The sequence below is a fragment of the Muntiacus reevesi genome, chromosome 1 (genome assembly GCF_963930625.1).
Source record: "Muntiacus reevesi chromosome 1, mMunRee1.1, whole genome shotgun sequence".
In the NCBI taxonomy this organism is placed as follows: Eukaryota; Metazoa; Chordata; class Mammalia; order Artiodactyla; family Cervidae; genus Muntiacus; species Muntiacus reevesi.
Window position 1 is genome coordinate 29453240 of NC_089249.1, and position 24476 is coordinate 29477715.

Genomic DNA, 24476 nt, shown 5'->3' on the forward strand with positions numbered 1-24476 from the left:
CTAACATGCTGTCTAGGTTGCTGATAACTTTTCTTCCAAGAAGTAAGTGTCTTTTAATTTCATGGCTGCAATCACCGTCTGCAGTGATTTTGGAGCCCAAAATCACTTTCACTTTCATCAAGAGGCTCTTTAGTCCTTTTTCACTTTCTGCCATAAAGGTGGTGTCATCTGAGGTTATTGATTCTGAGGTTATTGATATTTCTCCCAGCAATCATGATTCCAACTTGTTTTTCATCCAGTCCAGCATTTCGCAGAACCTGGTTAATTTCATGTGGTTTTCAGTTGGGAAAGAATTTTTTTTAATCAATTTTATATTTATTTATTTATGCGGCTATATGGGTTCTTAGTTGCGGCGTGTGAACTCTTAGTTGTGGTCCGTGGGATCTAGTTCCCTAAACAGGGATCAAACCTAGGCCCCCTGCTTTGAGAGTGCTGAATCTTAGCCACTGGACCGCCAGGGAAGCCCCCAGAAAAGAATTTTGAAGAAAGGAAGTTAGGAACCCAATGATACACAGTGACTAACCCCTAAAGAAGGTCAGGGTTCTCAAACCCCGAGTGAAGCAGCATCACTCCCTCATTCTTTAGGAACAGATGGATGGGTAATGTAGCGGGAGGCTGAGCCAGGCAGAGGATGGAGCAGAGGAGGGCAGTTGTGAAGCATGTGCAGATGGGGCGGTACTGTTCAGATAATGGTGATAAAACTATATTGAAGTTGTTGCCAAAAGGTGAAGCAGTCATGCCAAGACAAACTGGAAAACAGCAGCACACATGCAGGCCTCTTGGGAAAAGATTAGGCTATGCCAAATCAGGAAAAGCAAAACAAACTGCAGGATCGTCATGAGTTATAACTTTGTAAGTGCATGTGATAGAAAAAAAAATCCTTATGTTTTCTCAAAAAGAGAAGCAAACAAAAAATGAAATTTAGAAGCAATTCTGATAATAATGTGAAAATTTTATCAGGAGAGCTCAACTAGGAGTAAGTCACAATCTCCCTTAGCTTTAGAGATCTCAACTCTGAAAAGGATAAGTAATTGCTTAAAGAAGGCCTGTTTCAGTGAGAAGCTGCCCCGATTCCATAATAACATGGTAAAATGCTGGCTTTTACCTAACTTTGTGTAAGTCCTATCTGAATTAGGAATTTTAACAAAAGATCACTTCCTTTGGTAGTTTCCTCTGTTATGCAGCTTGCTTTATGTTTTCTTATGCATTGTTCCTTTCTGAAAAGACCAAGTTAATCAAATCCTGGAGTGAAAATATGAACAGTTATCATTTCTGAGTACTTGGGCTTAAACTAAACCTAAGCTTAGTTAACTTAGGCTGGGCACTTAGTTAAGCCCTAATGGTAAATGTTCTTATGATGCCCATTTTAGTTACAAGGAAATAAAATAGCTGGCAAAATCACCAAGTTGGTAGGGTCTGAGGGGGGATTGGACCCATGCCTCAGACTATGCACTAATTACAATTTGGAGAGAGAGAAGGACCGTGCCTTGTTGTTTGATGTAAAGAATTTAGGAGGAAAGGTCTTGATTCCTTCACTGCTTGTGTTAGATTCTGTTATATGTCCACTCCTGTATTTGCCATGCCTTCTATTCCTGAAATCATCCCCTCAGAGACCCAAAGGGTAGCATTACAGCAATGAAATGAGCCATCTGTCAGTGAATGTTTTGGCTACAAAGCTTTATTTTGGATCCAGTAGGTGAGAGAAAGATCTGACAGGGCTTCTGCAGGGTGAAGTCCAGGGCAAAGGTCTGGTAATGACTTTGTTGGTGAATGAAACCCTTCACTTCCACCCCCCGAAGGGCTTCCACCTGCCTGCTCTTCAAGTTTATTTTGATGATCTTGGAAATATTAGGAGGAAATGGTTCTGTCTACTGTCATACTGCTTCACTTTTGTTATCTGGAATGAAGGAGAACTTCCCTGATGATGTAAATGGAAAAGAAACAAAATATTTTAAATGATGAGAAGACGATTTTCAGCCTGTGGCCAAGAATACTTAGAATATTCTTTATTTTTTAAAATGAAAAGATCATGCTTCCATGTAGATTCCCAAAATTTATTTTTGAAGCAAATTTTCTGCTTTGGCAAAGATTCCACATTAAACAAAAAAGCATGGAATTTCACAAGTCTGTATCTTAGCTTAGGAAACCAAGATAGGTAACAGTTTTAAAAAATTGAATACGGGAAGAAAACTTTATTATACTTGCATGAATTTAGCAGTTACTAATCAAAACCTGTTTTTTTTTTTACTAACCAGAAAAGAAAAAAAAAACAAATAAAAAAAACACTTCCTGATACTGACTTCAGAAGTGGGCTTGAATCTACAGGAACCAGCGACTGTTCTCACCAGGAAGCTAGCTGTAAACAACTTTTGTTCCAGTCACACAGAAAAAGCCACCTCAGAATTCTCTTATTAACTTCTCAGCTTCTAACAGCATGGCTGGCAATTTACCAATCATAAACCCGGGCTCATCTTTGATAACCTCATAGGTTTGGGCATTTGGGCAACATATAGGAATTAAATTGGTTTAGGATATCTGTCTAGAACACCCCAATACCATGATCACTATCATCCCTGGGCAAATAGTTTATAAAGCACTTTAACACTTGTTGGTACCTTTTTGATCGCCTGCAAGGGTACAGAATCTAGGAGAGATGAGATTGACCCAAACATAAAGGAGACACAAGTAAGCAATTGAGTAAAATAAATAATAAGTGGTTGATTTTTATTATGTGTCAATGGAAGAACAACGTGCATCACTTGGTTTCTTGGTTTCTTTAAGATACCTCCTTGGAGTGTTAAGAGTATGCCATTTAAACTTTGAAAAATTTCATGGCTAGAAATTTAGACTTGGTTCTCAATATTATTTCTAACTGCTTCTCCCTGTGCTTACAATATGTTTATCTTTCAAGAATATGATAAACCTAACAATATTTTTATTAATTCTACTTACTAAGTGTGGCTGCCTTGGTGGCTCAGTTGGTAAAGTATCTGCCTGCAGTGCAGGAGACCTGGGTTCGATCCCTGGGTCGGGAAGAACCCCTGGAGAAGGGAGTGGCAAACTACTCCAGTATTCTTGCCTAGAGAAATCCACTGACAGAGGAACCTGGGGAGCTACAGTCCATGGGGTCACAGAGTCAGACACAACTGAGCAACTGACACTTTCACTTTCAAGTGTGGTAGACAGAAGCTTAAAGTGGTCCCCCAAGATTCCATGCCCCCCAGTCTCTGGAACCTGTGAAAGTGGTGTTTTGTATGGCAGAGTTAACCTTTAGAAAGATTATCCAGGTAGGTCTAATCTAATCGGTGGAACCCTTAAAAGCAGAGAGCTTTGTCTTGCTGAAGAGTTTCAAGGCAGGAGGATTTCATATACTAATGCTGGCTCCACAATGGAGGGGTCATGTGATAAGGAATGCCGGTGGTCTCCAGAAGCTGAGAGCAGCTTGGGCTAAACAGTCAGCCATAAGATGGAGGCCTCTGCCCTTGGTAACAAGGCGCTGAGTTCTGCCCATGGTCTGAATGTATTTGTGAACAGAGTCCTCACCGGAGCATCTGGATAAGAGCTCCTCCCAGCTGACACTTTGACTTTGGCCTTGTGGGACCCTAAGCAGAGAACCCAGCCAAAACCTTGAGACTTTCACCTTACAGAACTGCATGCTGATAAAAGAATGTTGCTTTACTTTGCTAGTTTTTGGCAATTTGTCACCCAGCAGTAGATAAATGTGTTATCTGTTATGTCTAGACAAATGGGACTCCTGGCTGAGTGATGGAATAAATGAACCTCATCTAAGCTTTCATTCTAAATTTCCATGATCCTGTGGCTTCATCCTCCCTGACATTTCTTCATTAGCATTCATTCTATTTAGTTGGGCACAGGAGTATGAATCGGCTTCGGTGTGTGGCTCTCTGACAGCCTGGAATGAATGAGGCTGCACTTAATTGGGAATCAGCTGATGTAGAATTTAGCTGCTGAAGTCAGGTTCACCTGCTCCCCTGTGCAGGGAAATCACCCAGATGGTAAACCTTTGCCTCAACTGTCACTCACTCCTAGAAACTTTCATTTTGTTGTTGTGGTTGTGGTTTGGTCGCTCAGGCATATCCGACTCTTTGTGACCCCATGGACTGCAGAACGCCAGGCTTCCCTGTCCTTCACCATCTCCCAGAGCTTGCTCAAACTCATGTCCATTGAGTCGGTGATGCCATCCAACCACCTTGTCCTCTATCATCCCTTTCTCCTCCTACCTTCAATCTTTCCCAGCATCAGGGTCTTTTCTAATACAGGGATAAAATGTTTAAAAAAAAAAAAAAAAAAAGCAGGTTCATTACAGGTTGTTAAGATTGGGATGCTGCAGATGGGGGAAAAAAAAAACCAAACTCTCAACCTTAAAATCAGGCAGATTCTCAAAAGGTACCTGCGGTGCAGCGCTCGCTGCTGTTTCTCTTGGACAGATGTTCTGGAGAGCTTGTGCTGCGTATATATTCATGAGGGAGCTGCCACAGGGTACAAGGAGAGGCAAATCCAGCTAATTCCAGAAGGATGTCCCACCTTCCCTTCAGAACTGGGACTGTAAAGCCTTTTAAAAACATGAACAGAAGCTTTATGTTTTATCTTCCTTCTCTCCTCGTCCTGAGTATGAAAAGAGGCAAGAGTCCAAGCAACTATCTTCGGGCCTGATAAGCTAATGTCAGTGTTACCCTTAAGTGTGTGTGGAAGGACACAACCCCCCTCTACTGGCTAAGAACCAAGGTGGAGCCATGAGTCCCTTATCTTATCAGAAAATTAGAATCTTCTCATCTCAAAACTAGGGAACACAATGCTTACCTCCTAGGGCTGGCATGAGAGTTAATGGTAAAGTGTGTGGAAAGACTTCAGCACTCTGCCTGGCCCTTGTAAAGGCTCCCCATGGAGCAGCTTTTGTTGTTGTTTTCACTTCCTGCTTCTCTGGAAAAGGCACCGCAGTATGTGCCTGGAGCATTGTTAATTCCTAGGATGGCTCTTGCAGCTTAGCATTTTAAGTTTTAGCTTCCAGTTAGCAATGGCCAGGCAGCAGGAGAATTACAGGGCCCTCTGATGCTGGATGGTGATTAACTTAGTTAAAATGTGCCAAGCACTTTCAAATATAGCACTGATTTAGGAGCTGCATTTAGAAATGATCCTGATAGATGTATGGCATTCTGTACACATAGTTATATCTTTGGACATACACACCTAGCTGATAATCATTAGTTGTAATATAGGTCTTTATAGAGAGAATAGAGCCTTATAGCAGGATTTTGAAGATAACTAATGTCTGTTATCAGATTTTATAGTTTGTAAAGTGTTCTGTAGCAGTTATTATAATAGTCCTTTAGGCTACAATAAAGTATCATCATCGTCATGGTTATCTCCATTATACAAATGATAACATTAAGACTGAGGAAAGCAAAGTGACCCACCCAAAGTTGTTCTTTAAATTCCTAGGGGATAAGATTGTTATTTTCTCTCTAAATGTCTTTCTGAAGGGCAACTTATTCCAAGAAGTTATTGATGTACTCAATTGTGGAAAGACTCTTTTAACTCTTTTATGCCACCAGGAAACCAAATTAGAGATTATCTCTGTATAACACAGTGATTTATAGCATTCTCAATTGGTTATCAAGACAGGTAAATTAAGAAATCAAAGTTAGAAACCAGTGTATTTGTACCTAAGAATATAGTTGAGGAATGGGGTAATATTATATTTGTGATATTTAAAAAGATGGTAGAACCATGCAATACATTTCCTAGGCAGTTCTATTTCTCCCTTTATTCATTCACAACATAAATTTTGAGAAAATGTTTTGTCATTTACTTTCATTTCTAATTGTATATCTGTGGTCCTGGGAAAGTAAACTTCTTGTCTGTAAATTCAGAGATTTGAAAAAAATTCTGGAGTCATAGCCACTCAGAAGCTCGTTTATAACAGCTCCGTAAACTCAGCCTTGTGAAATCACTTCATATAGATTTATCTATCCCTTCATCTGCTTTCTTTCCTCTGTCTACATTTTGGAACAGGTGGAATCTCGGTAATAAAACCACTAAAGTCAATGTTACTATAAACATTGCAGGAAAAGAAGTCACAGGCTGACCCTCTGAAGAGTGTGTTTGAGGAAAGGGTAACCTTATCCCATTTCCTTGGTGATACTGTTAGAAATGACAGATTGCTTATGTGATCAAGATGTTTGTATTTTGCCCCCCACCAACTAACCAGCCGTTGCTTTTCTTCCAATAACTACCCAAGCCTCAGTGTTTTATGTGGTTCCAAAACACAGGGCCTTGGGCAGCTGTCTGCAATTTGCCGTAGGTTGCTTGGCATTAATGCATATGTTCTTATTTCTATGACAACAGTAGTTCTACATGTATAACTCTGGTGCAGTTTAGAACGATGCTACTGAATTCTGTGGACTTCTGCCTTGAGGAAATGAGATGTAGATCATCTGACAGTAAAATCTAAAGAAATCTATCCCCTGGAGAAAAGCATATGCCTTTTAGATGGAAGTAACCATCAGCAGGGCTTTGCTGGCTCAGTGGTAAGGAATCCATCTGCAACGCAGGAGACACAAATTGGATTCCTGGGTCAGGGAGACTTCCCTGGAGAAGGACATGGCAACCCACTCCAGTATTCTTGCCTGGAAACTCCCATGGACAGAGGAGCCTGGTGGGCTGCAGTCCATGGGTCACAGAGAGTTGGACATGTCTGAAGTGACTTAGCAGGAGCATCAGCTGGGGGAACCCTTTCCTTTGAGGTTGGGGAAGGATGGGGAATACTTTCAGAGCATTCTGATTTGCAGGAGGAAAATGGGTCCACAGAGGAGGCTGTCACTGGGGTGGGGGAGCTGGGATACATGCAGTGGGGGAGAGATCCTCAGGAAAATAAACAAGAGATGCTGAGCTGTCAGCAGACCTTTTGCTCCTTGGTCTCTCCCTCTCACTCAGTTTGTTGTATATTTTGATGATATCAGAGCTTCTGAGTTAATGAGGAGTTTTGGTCCCTGTGATGACGTAGGGAAATGTACTGTGTCCCAGGTATTAGTCTGGGGCTGATGAGGATCAGGGAACTGCCTGACCACTGCCAAATATCAGTCAAGAGGACTGAGCATCCAGCGAGGCAGGAGCAAGTGGCCAGGACTGTCTCTTAAGTGGATGGAAGGGCAGGGGGCTGCCTCAGTGGCTGGTCCAGATCAGTCCACATGGAGCAGGGTGTGAAATGGGATTTTTCCTGTTGCATCATGGGGGGATTAAAGGCACCAGGTACTTCACATTCTGCATTTACAGTGACAGCAGCAGGAGGGCCAGGTACCACCTCCAGGGTGGAGTGAGAGGAGGCAGGGCTGAGAAGCAACCGGTAACCAACCACCTTCCCTACTCTCTCCTGCCCCCAGCTAAGACCCCCAAGTTAACATGGGGGGACAGGGAGATAAAATGCTGTCTTAAAAAGGGTGTTATGCTTGTGCAGAAAAGTTATTATTTCTGCAAATACACATTATCACCTCCTGAGAGACAGGGAAGGGAGATCCCAAGATCATTGCCAAGAAAGTTTGCAGAGGTGGGGACAGGGGTACGTGGAATGAGGGTGGAGAGAAGATGGGGATGGATGGAGTGAAGTTGGGAGTGGTGGAGTAGGGGTGGGGTGGTGGAGTGGAGGTGGGGAGGGGAGGGGAAGAGGTACCTGAACTCTTCTGCTCCCTCCAGCACCCCCTCCACCCTCCCACTCCCTCCTTAAGGAGGAGTAAGAGTGAGGATCTCTCCTTTGAAATTTGAGACCCTTTGGGCCTGCTGAGCTTAGGGCTCCTGGGACCTGGAGAAAGGTCAGCAAAGAGAGGCTGGGACCGCAGGTCTCCCAGACACACTGGCGCTCCCACCATCTGGGATGAGGAGGAGATGTGAACTGAGTCAGAGGCGGCTGGGTTATTTTCTGAAAGAGGAGTTCTCTGAAGCAAGAGGCTGCGGTGCTGAAGGCCCGTGGAGGGAGCTGAGAGGGAGTGAGTGGTCTCCTTCCAAATCTAGAAAACTTGCCATGGAAGGGTTGGCCTAGCAGAGAACCCGTGTGTTTCCAGATCAGTGTTTGACTCCCTGACACACAGATGATGCCAAAGCCAGTCATTCTGGGCCAGAGGAACAGCAGCGGCAACAGTCTCACTCAGTCAGGGGTCAAGTCCGGAGGCCCACTTCTTCATTTTCTCGGGACTCTGACTCTGGGGGAGACAGCGTGGAGAAGGGGAGGGCAGGGAGTCCTGCTCAGGTGAGAGACTCCCATGTCCCTGGGACCCACCACCATTCCCACCACAAACGGTCCTGTGCAGACAGCCCAGCGGGGGCTAAGGAGGCAAAAGGAACAGTACTTGAATCCAGCAACGCTGGGGTTTTCAAACCAGTGGTACTGCATCTTTCTTTCTTTCATTACTTCTTTTTTTCCCCTTGCTTTCCTTTCTTCCTTTCTTTCTTCTCTGGGTCTTCGTTGATGTGCGCGGGCTTTCTCTGATTGCGGCAAGTGGGGTCTGCTCTCGAGCTGTGGTACACGAGCTTCTCATCGCAGTGGCTTCTCTTGTTGCGGAGCTTGGGCTCTAGAGCACGCAGGCTTCAGTAGTTGCGTTGCACGAGTTTGGTTGTTCTGTGACACGTGGAATCTTTCCAAACCAGGGATCAAACCTTTGTCCCCTGCGTTGGCAAGTGGGCTTCTAACCACTGGACCACAAAGGGAAATCCCTACTACATCCTAAACACTGGGATTAGACTATTCTAATAGGGAAAAGAGCTGAAAGCATCTTTAAGGGAGTTGATAAGCAAGGGGGAAAGGAGAGCGTTGACAGAAATGTTTGGAGGCCGTTGCTTATTGGAAGAAATTCTTTGTTGACGCACAGAGCAAATGGAGGTTCTTCAGTAAACTGGAGCTGATCTGACTGGGCAGACTCTGGAGCGTCAAGAATACGCTGCATCAGGCAAAGTGAGTGCTTCCAACAAGGGAGGGAGAGAAAGAAAGAAGGAAAAGAGATGGAGGGAGGGAGGGATGCAGACAGTATAGTTCTTTCTTGGCTTCTGCCAAGTGGAGGGTTGTTGAAACTTTAGTAATGAATTTGAGAAGCTGCCCTTAATGGCATCCGAGTGGAGAGGGTGTTCTTCAGTCTGTTGTGCTACGTCTAATCCTTGCCTATTAACCAAAACCAGTGGCTGCTCCCTTTCATAATTGCCATTTAAGTGTCTTTTCTTTGAATTGAACATGCATAGTTTGATGCATGTTTGATGCATAGTTTGAACACGTATAGTTTGGTGCATAGATTGAACATGCATAGTTCCTTTCATCAGCAAAATCTTTCATCATTTTTACTCCCCTTCCTTTGCTCTCAGAAATGTCTTCCCTTTGACTTTTTTAAAAAAGTATTTTAACAGGCATTATTTTCTAAGTCTTTCATTTCCCTTCATGCACATAAGTTATCTGTTGATTTCATGCCCTGGATGTAAGAAGCAGTGGCTAAATCAATACTACTGAATACATTTGCAAGAGAAAAGAATTTTTAAACAAGTTTTTCTAGGCATGAAAATAGATGAACTGGTAGGATAGATTATTCCTCTCATTTCTAGAAAATAGAATAGTTATAGATTGTTTTCACTAAAACAGAAAGTGTTTATTTCTTGCCATTCTTTATACTGTTTGATGCCAAAAGACTAAGGCAATGTCTGTAGTTATTTGGACAAACTGTTGCCACTGAGATTGCCTACTATTTTTTATTAAAAAAAATACTTTTTCTTTTTTCTTAATCAAGGAAATTTTATCCCACCTCCTACTTCCAACCTGGCTAAATGTAATCGTCAAGTTGCCAAAATAAGTGACCTTTAAATTGAGAGTTTTATTGAAACAATCAGCATAGATGACTGCTGCCATCCCTGTATGAAGGGTCACAAATACATCACCTTGAATGCTCGAAGGAACTTTCTGGAAGGGTATAAATTTTACTCCCACATGCTTTTGATTTTATAGGAGACCATAACTTCTGGAATTCCTAATAAAGAAGAAAAAAGGGGTTATTTTTAGTGGATGCTTTTAGAAGAAACAATTCGACATATTCTGCCAGCAGCCTTAGAGGCTGTGCAGGTGCCTTGTAAATACCCAGGTTTAGCTGATGTTAGGAACACATTTATTGCTTTGATACTATTAATAATGCAGACATTTACTATCCGGTATGACTCCATAGGAGAGCTCACATCAAGCACACTTAGATCACAGGATATAAGGAAAGCTGACTTTGGGGTATACTTGAAAGAACAAAGCCATGAGGTACACTGTAGGCTGCGGATTAATGACTGTTCATGGATATCAGAGGTTTTTATTTTTTTTCTGCTCAAGATCTTCTTAAGCAAAATGAAACAAGTCAGTTTTTGACTTTTATATATGTGTATATATATACACACATATATAATCATTTTCAAAGAAGTTCACCGTGTTTTAAAACTATTGCTTTCTAGATTCCTTTTCCATAAACTTCCCCCCGACCCCTACACACACACACACACACACACACACACACACACACACACACACACACACACGTCAGAGCTTCCCTAGTGACTCAGATGGTAAAAAACCTGCCTGCAATGCAGGAGACCTAGGTTCAATTCCTGGGTCAGGGAGATCTTCTGGAGAAGGCAATGGCAGCCCACTCCAGTATTCTTGCCTGGAGAATCCCGTGGACAGAGGAGCCTGGCGGGTTACAGTCCATGGGGTTGCAAAGAGTTGGACACTGCTGAGCTTTCACTTTTCAGTGAAGATACTTTGTTAAACAACAACTTTAATGACACATTTGCAGTGAGTCACTAATTGTTCAAAGGGATTCTTTTTTCTCTTCTTTACTTTTGGGTATTCTGTAAGGGTTTGCTTACTACTGTCTAATCCTCCTCCAGAAATGTTCACTCTCCAGTCTAATGGTAAGCACTGTGAGAGTAGCCTCAGGCCACAGTGCCAGACTTCTTTGCTCCTGACTAAAGAAATTAAAAAAAAAACAAAACTATGTACCTTTCAGTCATTTTATAATTGAGATCTATAAATTTTTTAATTATGTTTAAATTTTTATTTTGTTACCAGGAGATAGAAAGTATTGAACATCTTATAAAATGAAATGAGGATTGATTGTAATTGGATAAATATTTCACAATATAGTTTGATGAAATACATTTTAATATTTTAATTACCTTACAAAATAAAGCACACTGAACAGCAAAGAAGGCATGTAAAATTTATAGCCATGGGGGTTTTTCAAAGTATCTTAAAATTTTTGGTAGTCCTGCAAAGCACTCCAACTATGATAAAAAGAATCAGTGTCTCTGATACATTTCCTCAATTGTTCTGAATTCAGAAAAATTATGGGTTAAAATACCATCTTTTTTAAAGAAAAGTTTCTTTTTCTTTTCTTTTTTATTTTTAATTGAAGTATAGTTGGTTTACAATGTTGTGTTTATTTTTTAAATTTTTGGCCACGCCCTGTGGCATTCGGAATCTTAGCTTCCCGACCAGGAATTGAACTTAAAATTATTTGTGTATACAAACTCTTAAGAATTTGCAAAGTCCAATATGAAGACCAATTATCTAGGCAGTATCTTCCGTTGTCTCTTACAGATCTCTTATGATTTTACAGGGCACCAAGGCTATGACTCTGAGTCTGTTCTGAGTCCTTGGTTTCCTTATTGGAGTCAGGCTGACTAATAAATAAACATGTGAATAGTGACAATGTCCGGATTCAGTGGCATGCTGGTAAATGTTTAACAGCTGGCTCTTGAGGGGGAAAAGGAAGCCTGATTTATAGCTTTTGCCCATTTCTGTGACGTAAATACTCCCACCATGGTCTATTTCAAGCTACAGCATGACGTCATCTGCCTTGCAAAATTCCTGAAATTAACAGTCAGCTCTCAGGCTCTCCTGAGCTGGTTCAAGCCAGTTGTAGCACATCAGCGTGTCATGATTTATTCACTGTTCTGTTCTGATCAGTCAGCTTGAAGGTCAGCAGGTTTGTGATCCCCCAGTATTTTTCAGTATCGTTGTTATTCAATCACTAAGTCATGTCCGACTCTTTGTGACCCCGTGGACTGCAGCATGCCAAGCTTCCCTGTCCTTCGGCATTTCCAGAATTTGCTCAAACTCGTGTCCATTGAGTCAGTGATACCATCCACCCATCTCACCCTCTATCGCTCCCTTCTCCTGTCCTCAATTTTTCTCAGCATCAAGATCTTTTCCAATAAGTCAGCTCTTCAAATCAGGTGGCCAAAGAATTGGAGCTTCAGCTTCAGCATCAGTCCTTCTGATGAATGTTCAGGGTTGATTTTCCTTAGGATTGACTGGTTTGATCTCCTTGCAGTCCAAGGGACTTTCAAGAGTCTTCTCCAGCACCATAATTCAAAGAATTATTTCTTTGGCGCTCAGCCTTCTTTATGGTCCAGCTCTCACATCTGTATATGACTACTGGAAAAACCATCATTTGAACTATACAGACCTTGGTCAGCAAAGGGTTGTCTCTGCTTTTTAATATTCTGTCTAGGTTTGTCATAGCTTTTCTCCCAAGGAGCAACAGTCTTTTAATTTCATGGCTGTACTCACCATCCACAGTGATTTTGGAGCCCAAGAAAATAAAAGCTGTCACTGTTTCCACTTTTTCCCCATGTATTTGCCATGAAGTGATGGGACCAGATGCCACAATCTCAGTTTTTTTAATGTGGAGTTTTAAGTTTTTCAGTATGCATGCTTTTCCATTTACATATTTATAAGAAAGTAGCACCTTTCTTCTGGCTTCCATCTGATACCTCCCTCTCCATCTGTACCATTCTTTGGCCTTACACATAGACTGGTGAGTGACCTGTCCTTCCTTGATGACAGCCTACTGTGGTTTCCTCCAAGTGTGTTAAAACTACATTATGCTTCTGGGACCAAAATTAGGCAATTGAACAAATGTCTATTTGCTAATATGTTTTAAAAAAACAGTTGTTAAAATGGCCTTTTTTACTCAATTCTTTATTTTTGCAATTTTAGTTGTATGTTTTGTATATTTATAAAATACTTGAAAATATCAACTTGAAGATATCATTATACTTACTGAGTCATGTCCTCCTGATTTGGTCTCTTGGAAGCAGACCCTGAGATAAGTATTTGAGTGCAGTTTGTGAGGTGCAGGAGACACCACTAGGGGAGCAGAGAAATGATGCAGGGAAAGGAAAGCAGCCCATCGAAGGTGTATTATTGAATCAGCTACTGAGTGAATGACTGCTGCTTACTTCTCTCGGTAAACCCTAGTGAGTAGTATAAAACACATGCTTCAGAATTACCCTGTCCAAGAGGCAGGGAGCTGGGACATGGTTGAGGGCTGCTTTGGAGGTTGTTCATTTCTGGTCCTTCCATTCTGCTAGGGATTTGGGCCTCAGTCCTTAGGCCAGAGATGCAGGTATTAGCAGTTGAAAAAGGCCCGAGCACCTTGAGAAGTCAAAGAGTAAAGGCAGGCAAGGACAATGTCTGCTGTGTTTAGAAGCTTTTACCAATTATGGTGGAGAAGGAAATAGCAACCCACTCCAGTATTCTTGTCTGGAGAATCCCATGGACAGAGGAGCCTGGTGGATTACAGTCCATGGAATCACAAAGAGTCAGACACGATTGAACACACAGCGCACACACACCAATTATGGGCGTGCTTTGTAAGTATTATTATTTTACATAATATATAAAATAGATTGTATATATATCCTAAAATATATAAAGCATCTCCAGTTTCTTATACAGCATGTGCATGGCACCTAAAGAGACCAAAATCAAATCAATCTCTTGATCAAGGCTTCTTACATTAGTTGGACATTTCTGTGAGAATCTCATAGGGAAAAACAGTTCCAAACACAAAAGCCAGAGACCCCACTTATTCTGTTTTGGTTTTTTTTTTTTTTTTGGCCATGGCTTGCAGCATATGGGATCTTAGTTCCCCAACCAGGGATGCAATCGTAGCCCCTGCATTGGAAAGAGGATTCTTAACCAGTGGGCCACCAGGAAAGTCCCAGCCCCAATTATTCTTTAATGCATCAAAATTTGAGAGTCTTTAGAAGCTGATTTCCCAAATGCTGGAAGAGGAAAGTTTGTTATGGAACAACCATCTGGGGTTCTATAGATCCAGGGTTGCCCTCTAGACCCCCTTTCTCTAGAGCTGTGGCCATCTCAGAGAGGATGGAAGCTTGCTGCCCTTCCCCACTTACTTTGTCCTACTCACCTCTCCTATCTGGCTATCCCTGAGTTTTATCCTTTTATAGTAAACTGATAAACAGAAGGAAAATTTTTTTTTCTGAAATGTGTGAGCAACTTCAGCAAATTAATCAAACCCCTGGAGGGGGTGGTGGAAACCTATAATCTATATATATTTGGTCAGTTGAATCACAAGTGACAACTTGAGCTAGAAATTTGCATGTTAAGTGTGTGGGGTGGGATGGGTGGGGCTGTCTTATGGGACTTTAACATGTAGAATCTGATGGGCTACCTCCAGGTAGATAGTGTCAGAACTGAGTGGAGTTATAGGGACACCTGGCTTGTGTCAGAGAATTGCTTGGTGTAAGGATAAAAACCCACACATTGGAATTTTTGTCGGAATCTTAGAAGCAGGCCTGTGGATGTTCACCAACTCTGCTTAAGCATTTTATTATTGTTATTATTTTAATTTGGCCTCACTGTGTGGCATGTGGGATCTTAGTTCCCCATGCAGGATTGAACCTGCAGTCCCTGTATTGGAAGCATGGCATATTAACCACTGGACCACCAAGGAAGTCCCTCTGCTTCAGCATTTTAAAGAGGAAATCTTCCCCTTTTGTCACGCAGTTGAATATGTTGCCTCCCCCTTACTCGCATCCTCCAGTATTTGTCCTCCTAGATTCTCTGTGATAAACACTGAGTATTTTTAAATTTTCTTTTATACAGATTCTTTTCTTAAAAATTAAATTAGAAGCTGTGCTAGGCACAGCAGCTCTTGCAGGAAGTCCTCCCTGATCGCACGTCTCTCCGGCCTCCTGTCCTCCAGTAGAGGCTGATGTGGAAACGCTGTGCTTTGTGCTAGTAGTTCCTGCAGGACTGCAGGCTCCACCGGGTGTGGGCCTGGTTTGCTCCTCTTTGTGTTCTCATCCTTAAACACAGTATCTGGTAAATAGTAGGTATTAAAAAGTAACCACTGTGCAACACCACATTGCTCTTTGCGAGCATATGAAAGAAACCCAGGAAGATAAACATTCTTTGTGAAACAAAAACATTTATGAGCCCTTTTTGAAAGTGAATGTCCATCTTATAAGCTATAAAAACTTACAGGCTTTCATAAACGAGCATTTGTACTTAATTTCTAAAAGGATTGATTTGGTTAGTGTTCGACCTTGGACCAATCACCTATGTGTGTCTGTGTGTGCCTTTCGTTGTTGTTGTTCATCAGATAATGAATAGGGATGCCTACAGGACATTGTAGACAGCAATGTTATCTGTGATGATCAAGATCGTCATAAAGGCAGTTTGGTTTATTAGTCACTTAACTCAAATTTTTTTTTACTAAAGAATAGCATGCCCCTCCAGTATTCTTGCCTGGAAAATCCACGGACAGAGGAGTATGGCAGGCTACAGTCCATGGGGTCACAAAGAGTCGGACATGACTTAGCAACTAAACAGCAGCAAACAGCAACACATCATTTGTTAAAAGGCACTAAAGGCAAAAGAAAATAAGAAAGAGGCTAAAAAAATATGGTGAACTAATTAAAAATTTCCTGCTAACAACTTGTACTAATAAAATTATGAAAAAATAAAATTGTTAGTCTCATGATGTGAGAAATTCCCTTTATGAAATATGACTAAGAAATGAAAAATTTTCAATGGTTTATGGAAATATGTTTTGTTTCATTTCTCTAGGGTCACGCGCTGTATTGTCAAAGCTGTGGAAGAAATTAGTGGGAGGTGTAACAAAGTTTATTTCCTTGGAGAATCATAAGGTGAGGTTTAAAACCGGTCTACATGATAGATTCCACCAGTGGTCTGGCTTAGACTAGAGAACCCCTTGAGTTTTCTTCAGTTCTCAGAATCTGTTTAGTTCAGTTCAGTTCAGCTGCTCTGTCGTGTCCGACTCTTTTCAACCCCAAGAACCGCAGCACGCCAGGCCTTCCTGTCCATCACCAACTGCCAGAGTCTACCCAAACCCATGTCCATTGAGTCGATGATGCTATCCAACCATTTCATCCTCTGTTGTCGCCTTCTCCTCCTGCCCTCAATCTTTCCCAGCATCAGGGTCTTTTCCAATGAGTCAGCTCTTCGCATCAGGTGGCCAAAGTATTGGAGTTTCAGCTTCAACATCAGTTCTTCCAATGAACACCCAGGACTGATCTTTAGAATGGACTGGTTGGATCTCCTTGCAGTCCAAGGAACTCTCAACAGTCTTCTCCAACACCACACTTCAAAAGCATCAATTCTTCAGCACTCAGCTTTCTTTATAGTTCAACTCTCTCATCCATACATGACTACTGAAAAAACCGTAGCCTTGACTAGACAGACCTTTGTTGCCAAAGTAATGTCTCTGCTTTTCAATATGCTGTCTAGCTTGGTCATAACTTTCCTTCCAAGGAGTAAGTGTCTTTTAATCTCATGACTACAATCACCATCTGCAGTGATTTTGGAGCCCAGAACAATAAAGTCAGTCACTGTTTCCCCATCTATCTGCCATGAAGTGATGGGACCGGATGCCATGATCTTGGTTTCTGAATGTTGAGCTTTAAGCCAACTTTTTCACTCTCCTCTTTCACTTTCATCAAGAAGCTCTTTAGTTCTTCTTCACTTTCTGCCATAAGGGTGGTATCATCTGCATATCTGAGGTGATTGATATTTCTTCCAGCAATCTTGATTCCAGCTTGTGCTTCCTCCAGCCCAGTGTTTCTCATGCACTCTGCATATAAGTTAAATAAGCAAGGTGACAATATACAACCTTAACATACTCCTTTTCCTATTTGAAACCAGTCTGTTGTTCCATGTCCAGTTCTAACTCTTACTTCTGACCTGCATACAGGTTTCTCAAGAGGCAGGTCAGGTGGTCTGGTATTCCCATCTCTTTCAGAATTTTCCACAGTTTATTGTGATCCACACATTCAAAGGCTTTGGCATAGTCAATAAAGCAGAAATAGAAAAAAAAAAAAGCAGAAATAGATGTTTTTCTGGGACTCTCTTGCTTTTTCAATGATCCATTGGATGTTGGCAATTTGATGTCTGTTACAGTGCCTAAATAGGTCAAACTGGGTTAGAATAAATTTATTTCAAGAATAAATTCATCTCTATAAAGAGAGAAAAATGCTACAATTCAGTGATAATGCTATATTTATTTTCAACTCCTGGGATTCAAATTGTTATAAATCTGAATCATATAGAAATTATAGTATGCAGATGATGTACTTGAGATGCTGGAGCATGCTCTCATGATATTAAAATTAATTCTACCAGGGAATGCTGAATGTGAAGCAGAAAAACATATTCTCAAATGAATGTTTGGTTTCATGTTAAAACAACAAAAATCATTGTTTTGTAGCATATTACCAGCATATTGGCTGGTAATTCCTTATGATAAAACAAGGTTTTCTCCCTCCCCTCACTTCCCTTTCTTTTTTGCCCTAGAGGTTACATAGTTAGTTCTTAATTTGGTAATATTTTTATGAGTTCCTGATAGGAGCTCATAAAAAACAAAGGAATCGCTGAGTCAGTGACAACATGAAGAGCAGAGTTGTCTCACTTTGTGTTGACAAAGGGGAAGAGGAAAAGAAAGATAAAGAGTGTATGAAAACATCAGCTTTTAAAAAATGGAGAATGGTTAAAGTGCTCTTAAAAACGGCCAGATTTATAGCCCGAAGACTAAAGGCCCCATTTATTCACAGAGGAGGCTGGAAGGAGTTATCTCCACTCCTGGTGACTCATCCGAGGAGCTGGAAGATTCGCCTGCAGATGGGAGGATAATTTGGTTTTCTAGAATGGTTCTCTCTTCTTCAGTTTACTCACAAAGGTGCTAATTAAAGGAAACTGTTATGGTGTTACTTTTTCACTTTCACATCTGTTCTCTGTGAGCTGGACACAGCAAACTAAGCCATTTTGTAGAAGCATCCAGGGCAGTTGGATGGCAGTGGTTTTGAGTCATTTTTATGGTAAGTTGGACTGTAAACCAGAGCCTGTGGATGAAAGGATGAGAGCCATGTAAATCCATAAACTCCCCCTGTTCGGGTAAATAGACTGTCGATGCCAAGATTAGGAATCATAGCAGCAATCCAGTAAAAACAAAACAAAAAACCTAAAAAACAACCAACCCCCCCCCCCCAAACAGTCGCTTTTGCACAAAAGAGAGATGAGGAAATAATGAGTATGTTTTCATTTTTTTTTTCTTAGAAATATGAATGCTATTTGTGCCAGGCATTGTCCTAGGTACTTCACATACATGATATTGTTTAATCTCCACAGGAACCTCAGGTGTAAGGGAGCTATTATTGTTATTTTTTTTGTTGCTGAGTCATACCCAATCTTTATTTCAAACCCCCATGGACTGTAGCCCACCAGACTCCTCTGTCCCTGGAATTCTCCAGGCAAGAACACTGGAGTGGGTTGCCATTTCCTTCTCCAGGGGAATGTCCCGATTCAGGGATTAAACCCAAGTCTCCTGCATTAGCAGGCAAATTGTTTACCACTGAGCCACCAGAAAAACCTATAGATGTTGTTATCACCCCCATTTACAGAGGGCAAGCAAGCATGCAAAGCCATGCTACTTCAGTGAGGAATGAGATGGTTGGGTGATGGGTGGTAAGTTGAGGATTCTAACTCAAGCAGTCTTAGAACTAAAAGTAAAATGAAATATCTTTATGTTTATACTTATATTTAGACAGAGAAACAATCAGGACATATTGCATAACAGAAAACCTGGTAGTCTTTACATGAAGTGTTTATCCTAAACTAACCCAAGTGTATCATTCAAGTTTTGCCTACCAAGATACCATAGAATTAAAAACTTGGAATTAGGACTTCCTTGGTGGTACAGTGGAAGAATCTGCCTGCCAATGCAGGGAATGTGAGTTCCATCCCTGGTCTGAGAAGATCTCACATACTGCAGAGCAACTAAGCCCCTGAGTCACAGCTACTGAGCCCACCCACATGCTGCAACTACTGAAGCCCTCGAACCCTAGAGCCTGTGCTCCACTATAAGAGAGGCCACTGCAGTGAAAACCTGCCCACCACAGCAGAGAGTAGCCCCTGCTTGCAGCAACTAGAGAAAGCCCGCACACAGCAACAAAGACCCAGTGTACCCCAAAATAAATAAATAATTAAAAAAAAATTTAGAATTAAAAATATAGAACTTAGAATTAAAAACCTCCGGAGGGACTCCCATTGGCAATGCAGTGATTAAAACTTTGGCCTTCCAATGGAGGGGCCGCAGGTTTGATCCCTGGCCGGGGAACTAAGATCCCACATAAAGCATGTGCTGTGTGCAGCACAGCCAAATTAAAAACCAAAACCTCCACAATCTAGTCCTGTGATATCTTGATACATGTAAGAGATTCACCTACTCTACGAGTATTCCCCACAACCCTCCCTGCCCATATTGTGTGATTTCAAGTGTGAACACTAATTTGAATATCCAAACCGGGACCCAGGGGAGAAGCTATTGTAAAAGGTTAAAACAAACTCTTGCTTCCATTGTACATTGCCTGTGGGACTATCAAATATCTAAGAGGAGCTGTAAAATAATACCATCCCAGTGATCTCTTTCCCATTGCTATACACAAAGCCCATAAATGGTTATTGTTATTGCTGTTTTCTTAGTCCATTTTATATAATGTAGTTATCAAGGGGCAGAGAAATCTAGTAACTTTTCACTACCTTTGGAAAAAAGATTGATGGAAAATCATTTGTGGTATAGAAAAAAATGCTATTTTTAAAAATATGGGTCCCAAGTACTTGCTCAACAAACTTGGGTGGGAATCTATAGAAATGGAAGATTTTAAGTGTCTAATAAAACTCTTCTATAATTTGCTTTTAGTTTCAATTTCCTATCGATAGGGAACTTTCCTCTGCTGTTTCACTATTTGTTCATATGCTGAAGAAAATAAGAATTTTGTCACTGTTTCCTTTTCTTTGGTGCCTATTTGTTGGCATAAGAAAATCATTCTCTACTTGTATCATGTTATCTATTGAATAGGAATCAAAAAGATCCCAATTAAACTTCTGGATTACAACTTTTCAACTTCTGAAAAGTATATCTTGATTTTTTGCTGATTAGAAGATATTTTGGATACTATCAATTTCCACCGTAGTACCTGCCATCACATTTATATCGTGTTTCATTTCTACTGTTGCCATAGATGGTTACACTGCTGCTGCTGCTGCTTCTAAGTCGCTTCAGTCATGTCCGACTCTGTGCGACCCCATAGATGGCAGCCCACCAGGCTCCCATCCCTGGGATTCTCCAGGCAAGAACACTGGAGTGGGTTGCCATTTCCTTCTCCATTGCATAAAAGTGAAAAGTGAAAGTGAAGTCGCTTAGTCATGTTTGACTCTTAGCAGACCCCATGGACTGCAGCCCACCAGGCTCTTGCGTCCATGGGATTTTCCAGGCAAGAGTACTGGAGTGGGGTGCCATTGCGTTCTCCGAGATGGTTACACTGGTGGCGGCCAAAGCTTCCAGTCTAAATTATACATGACAGATAGAGAATATTTTGGAGGGTACATTGTCAGGATTACCTTTCCTGCTTTGTCATATGACGTTTTTTTTGGAAGTTGTATAATTTTGTTTTATAAACTTAATTTTGTACACCATTCAAGGTTTGGCAACCTATTCTTTTCTACTATGTGATCAGAGGAACATTCCACTGGTGAAAACATAGGAAACATATGAATAAGTCTTCTGGTGTATAACATTTTTAAAATTTAATTTTTGTAAATACAAAAATTATTTTCCTTGCTTTCCTTATCCCCATGTAAGTACTCCAGTCACCAGCTGTTTCTGCTTTGGAAAGCCTTCCAATCACTCAGTCATGTCTGATTCTTTGCAATCCTATGGACTGTAATCCACTAGGTTCTTCTGTCCATGGGGTTTCCCAGGCAAGAATACTGGAGTGGGTTGCCATTTGCTCCTCCAGGGGATCTTCCCAACCCAGGTCTCCTGAATCTCCTGCATTGCAGGCATATTTTTTTTACTGCTGACTCATCAGAGAAAGTTTAGAGAGGCTGTTTGTTCAAGGTCATTGTGTTACCATGTGATGTCAGGAGATGGTTTCTGTCACTTACTCCACAAACATTTAATTTTTCTTCAAGTATGATGTTGCATATGTTTCAGCTTTCCTCTTGTCAGTCATGTACTTCATGAGCAACCCCAATCTGAACCGAAAGGGATGAGTCATGGTTGATATAGCTATGGATGTGTGATGCAGTTTTGGCCACGAAGACAATCATTTTTTGCCCATTTCACAGAATAAGTGATGGAACTAAATTGTGTTCCTAACCCCAAGGACAGCTGTTGTCTTTCTTCTGCACACAGGAGCACCCAGGGAGAGGATGTGTATTTTTAATAATGTGCTTTAATGTTTATTTACCATCTGTAATATCTGTTGCTGCATACCAATCCCCAAACTTTGTCACTTGCAACAACAAACATCTATTGTCTCACACAGTTTCTGAGGTTCAGGCACCCAGGAAGGGCTTAGCTGATGGCCTTGGCTCAGGCTTTCTCATATAGTTGTAGTCATACTTGACTCGGTGCCAAGACATTTGATGGCAACTTGCAGAAACAGAGAAAAATAAAGACACAGGGATTTGGGTTAAAAGTTATATTAAATTTTTTCACAGTCTTTGTATCAGAAATTTCCCAATTGTGATTTGTGAGATCTTAGGGGAAAAGAGAACAGTTACTGTAAATTTCTATATTTAGCATTTATCATACTATATTGCAGTTATTTACATAATATGTAAAAACCTACATTGCTATATATAATGATGATTCTCCTTTTAGATTAGGGGTCTTCAACACTGGCCATAAATTATAATTACTTAGGCGCTTTTGCAAAATATTCATATATGGGTCCCACTCCCATCCAATTAAATCAGAATCTCTAGGTATAAGTCCCCCAAGTCATTAGTTTTTAAAAGCTTCCCAAAAGATTCTAATAAATATCTAGAATTGAGAACAGTTATCCTCATAATTAATTCTTATTTTTTGTGTATGTTATACAAACTTCTGGGGGTTTAAGGAAAACTATGGATAAATATGATCTGCACCTTCATGAATTTTCATTTCCATTTCACAAAAAAATTGATGGGGCTCACCTAGAACCCAGGTTCCTGACCTCAAGGTCAACCATTGTCTTTCTTCTACACATGGGAGCACCCATGGAGGGGGTGCTTATTTTTAGTAATGTGGTTTTTTTCTTGTATTATTCTTTGAATTTATTTTAAATTGGAGGATAATTGCTGTTTAATATTTATTTACCATCCATATTGTTGTCTATCCTTGCATAAGAACTCCCATACTTGTCACTTGGAACAACAAACATCTATTATCTCATACAGTCTGAGGTTTAGGAACCCAGGAGGGACTTAGCTGATGGCTTATCTTTCTCCATAGATAAATGTGATCTGTACCTTCAGGAATTTTTGGTATAATTTCAAGGAATTAGACGTCCCTGATTTAGGTTGTGAACTCCTCAATGGTAGCAACTGTGTTTTTCATCTATGTGTAGTTTTAGTATGAACTTTGCTTTGCCCTTACCCACCTCCACTTCTAGAAGTGAGAGTTTGAGTCTTGGCATAAGGATGGACATTATATAGACCAATGGATTAGAATTGAGAATCTAGAAATAAACATACACATTTATGGTCAATTATTTTTGACAAGGGATCCAAGACAATCCAGTGAGAAAAGAATAGTGTCTTCAACAAATGGGGTTGAGATAAACTAGATATCCACATGCAGAAGAATGATGCTGTATCCCTACCTCACACCATATACAAAAATTGATGTAAAATGCGATGTCAACTTAATATATAAGATTTAGATCCACAAAACTCTTAGAAGAGAATATAGCCCTTAAATCTTTGTGAGTTTGGATTTGGCAATGCATTCTTAGGTATGATTCTAAAAGCAGAAGAAGGATACGTAAATTGTACTTCATCAAAATTTAAATCATGTGTTCATCAAAGGACATTATCAAGAAAGTGATAAGACACGCTACACAGTGAGAGAAAGTATTTGCAAATCATATATGTGATAAAGGTGTAGTATTTAGGGTATACCAAAAAACCTATAACAACAACAAAGAGACAGCCCAATTAAAGCATGTACTGTGCACTTGACTAGATATTACTCTAATGAAGATGGATGGCTAACATGTACGTGACAGATGCTTAATATAATTAGGCATTAAGGAAATGAAACTCAACCACGGAGATACCACTTCACACCCAGTAGGATGACTATTTGAAAACAAACACGGGACTTCCCTTGTGGCCAGTGGTTAAGACTCCATACTCTGAATTCAGGGGGCACGAGTTTGGGCCCTGGTTGGGGAATTAAGGTCCCACATACCACACTTCATAGCCTAAAGCGAAAACCAAAACACACCTACCAAACCCAGAAAAACAGAGAACAAATCTTGGCAAGGATATGGGGAAATTGGAAACCTTGTACACTGCTGGTGGCAATATAAAATGGGTGCAGCCACTGTGGAAAGCAATTTGTTGTTTTTCAAAAAGTTAAACACAGAATTATCATATGATCTAACAATTGCACTCCTGAGTATATACCCTAAATAGCTGAAAAACAGGTACTAAATAACACTTGTACACAACGGATGTGCATAGAAGCACATTCACAATAGCTAAAATGTGAAGAACACTCACTCTCTGTCCACTCTCAACAAATAAATTTAGGATATACATGAACAGTATTATTCAGCCATTGAAAGGAACAAAGTATTATAACATTGTAAAGCAAGTATACTCCAATAAAAAGTAATTTAAAAACAGAACAAGGTGTTGATACATGCTACAGTGTTGATGAACCCCTAAAACACTACACTAAATCAAAGAATCCAGACACAAAGAGTTACATGTTGTAAACAAGAGAGGAGTAGGTAGATGTGGAGGACATCTCTCTCCATGGATATATCAGGAATACATCTTCAGACAAAGAAGTGCATGCAGAACACCAGCTGAGAGCGAACAGGAGTACTTGATCAGCGGAAAAGAATATACAGAACCCCATAAAACTCGAGATCAAGCCCTGAGCCTTTGGAGTGGGAGCACTGACTCCAAGACCCTAGACAACCAGAGACCTAACCCTAGCGAGTATCAAATAGTGAGAACTCACACAAAGGAAACCACTTGAATACAAGACATGGCATCACCTGACCACCAGTAGCACCCTGTGCAGGACGCCTCATCCATATAACAAGAAAAAACAAAAATA

General features: G+C 40.8%; 1 protein-coding gene across 4 annotated transcripts in view; it reads left to right on the forward strand.

Annotated features, from left to right (window-relative positions):
• LMNTD1 (lamin tail domain containing 1) overlaps positions 1-24476 on the forward strand; it is a 473637-nt gene that overhangs the window by 115530 nt on the left and 333631 nt on the right. Inside the window, exons 5-6 of one of the 4 annotated variants that reach the window (XR_010663874.1) lie at positions 15911-15990; positions 17911-20225. The exons of 2 other annotated variants lie outside the window; for them this stretch is intronic. The gene's annotated coding sequence lies outside the window, so the exon portion shown is untranslated. Of the gene's footprint in view, positions 1-15910; positions 15991-17910; positions 20226-24476 lie in introns of those variants that run through there. One more of the 4 variants, XR_010663873.1, reaches the window with a different exon arrangement.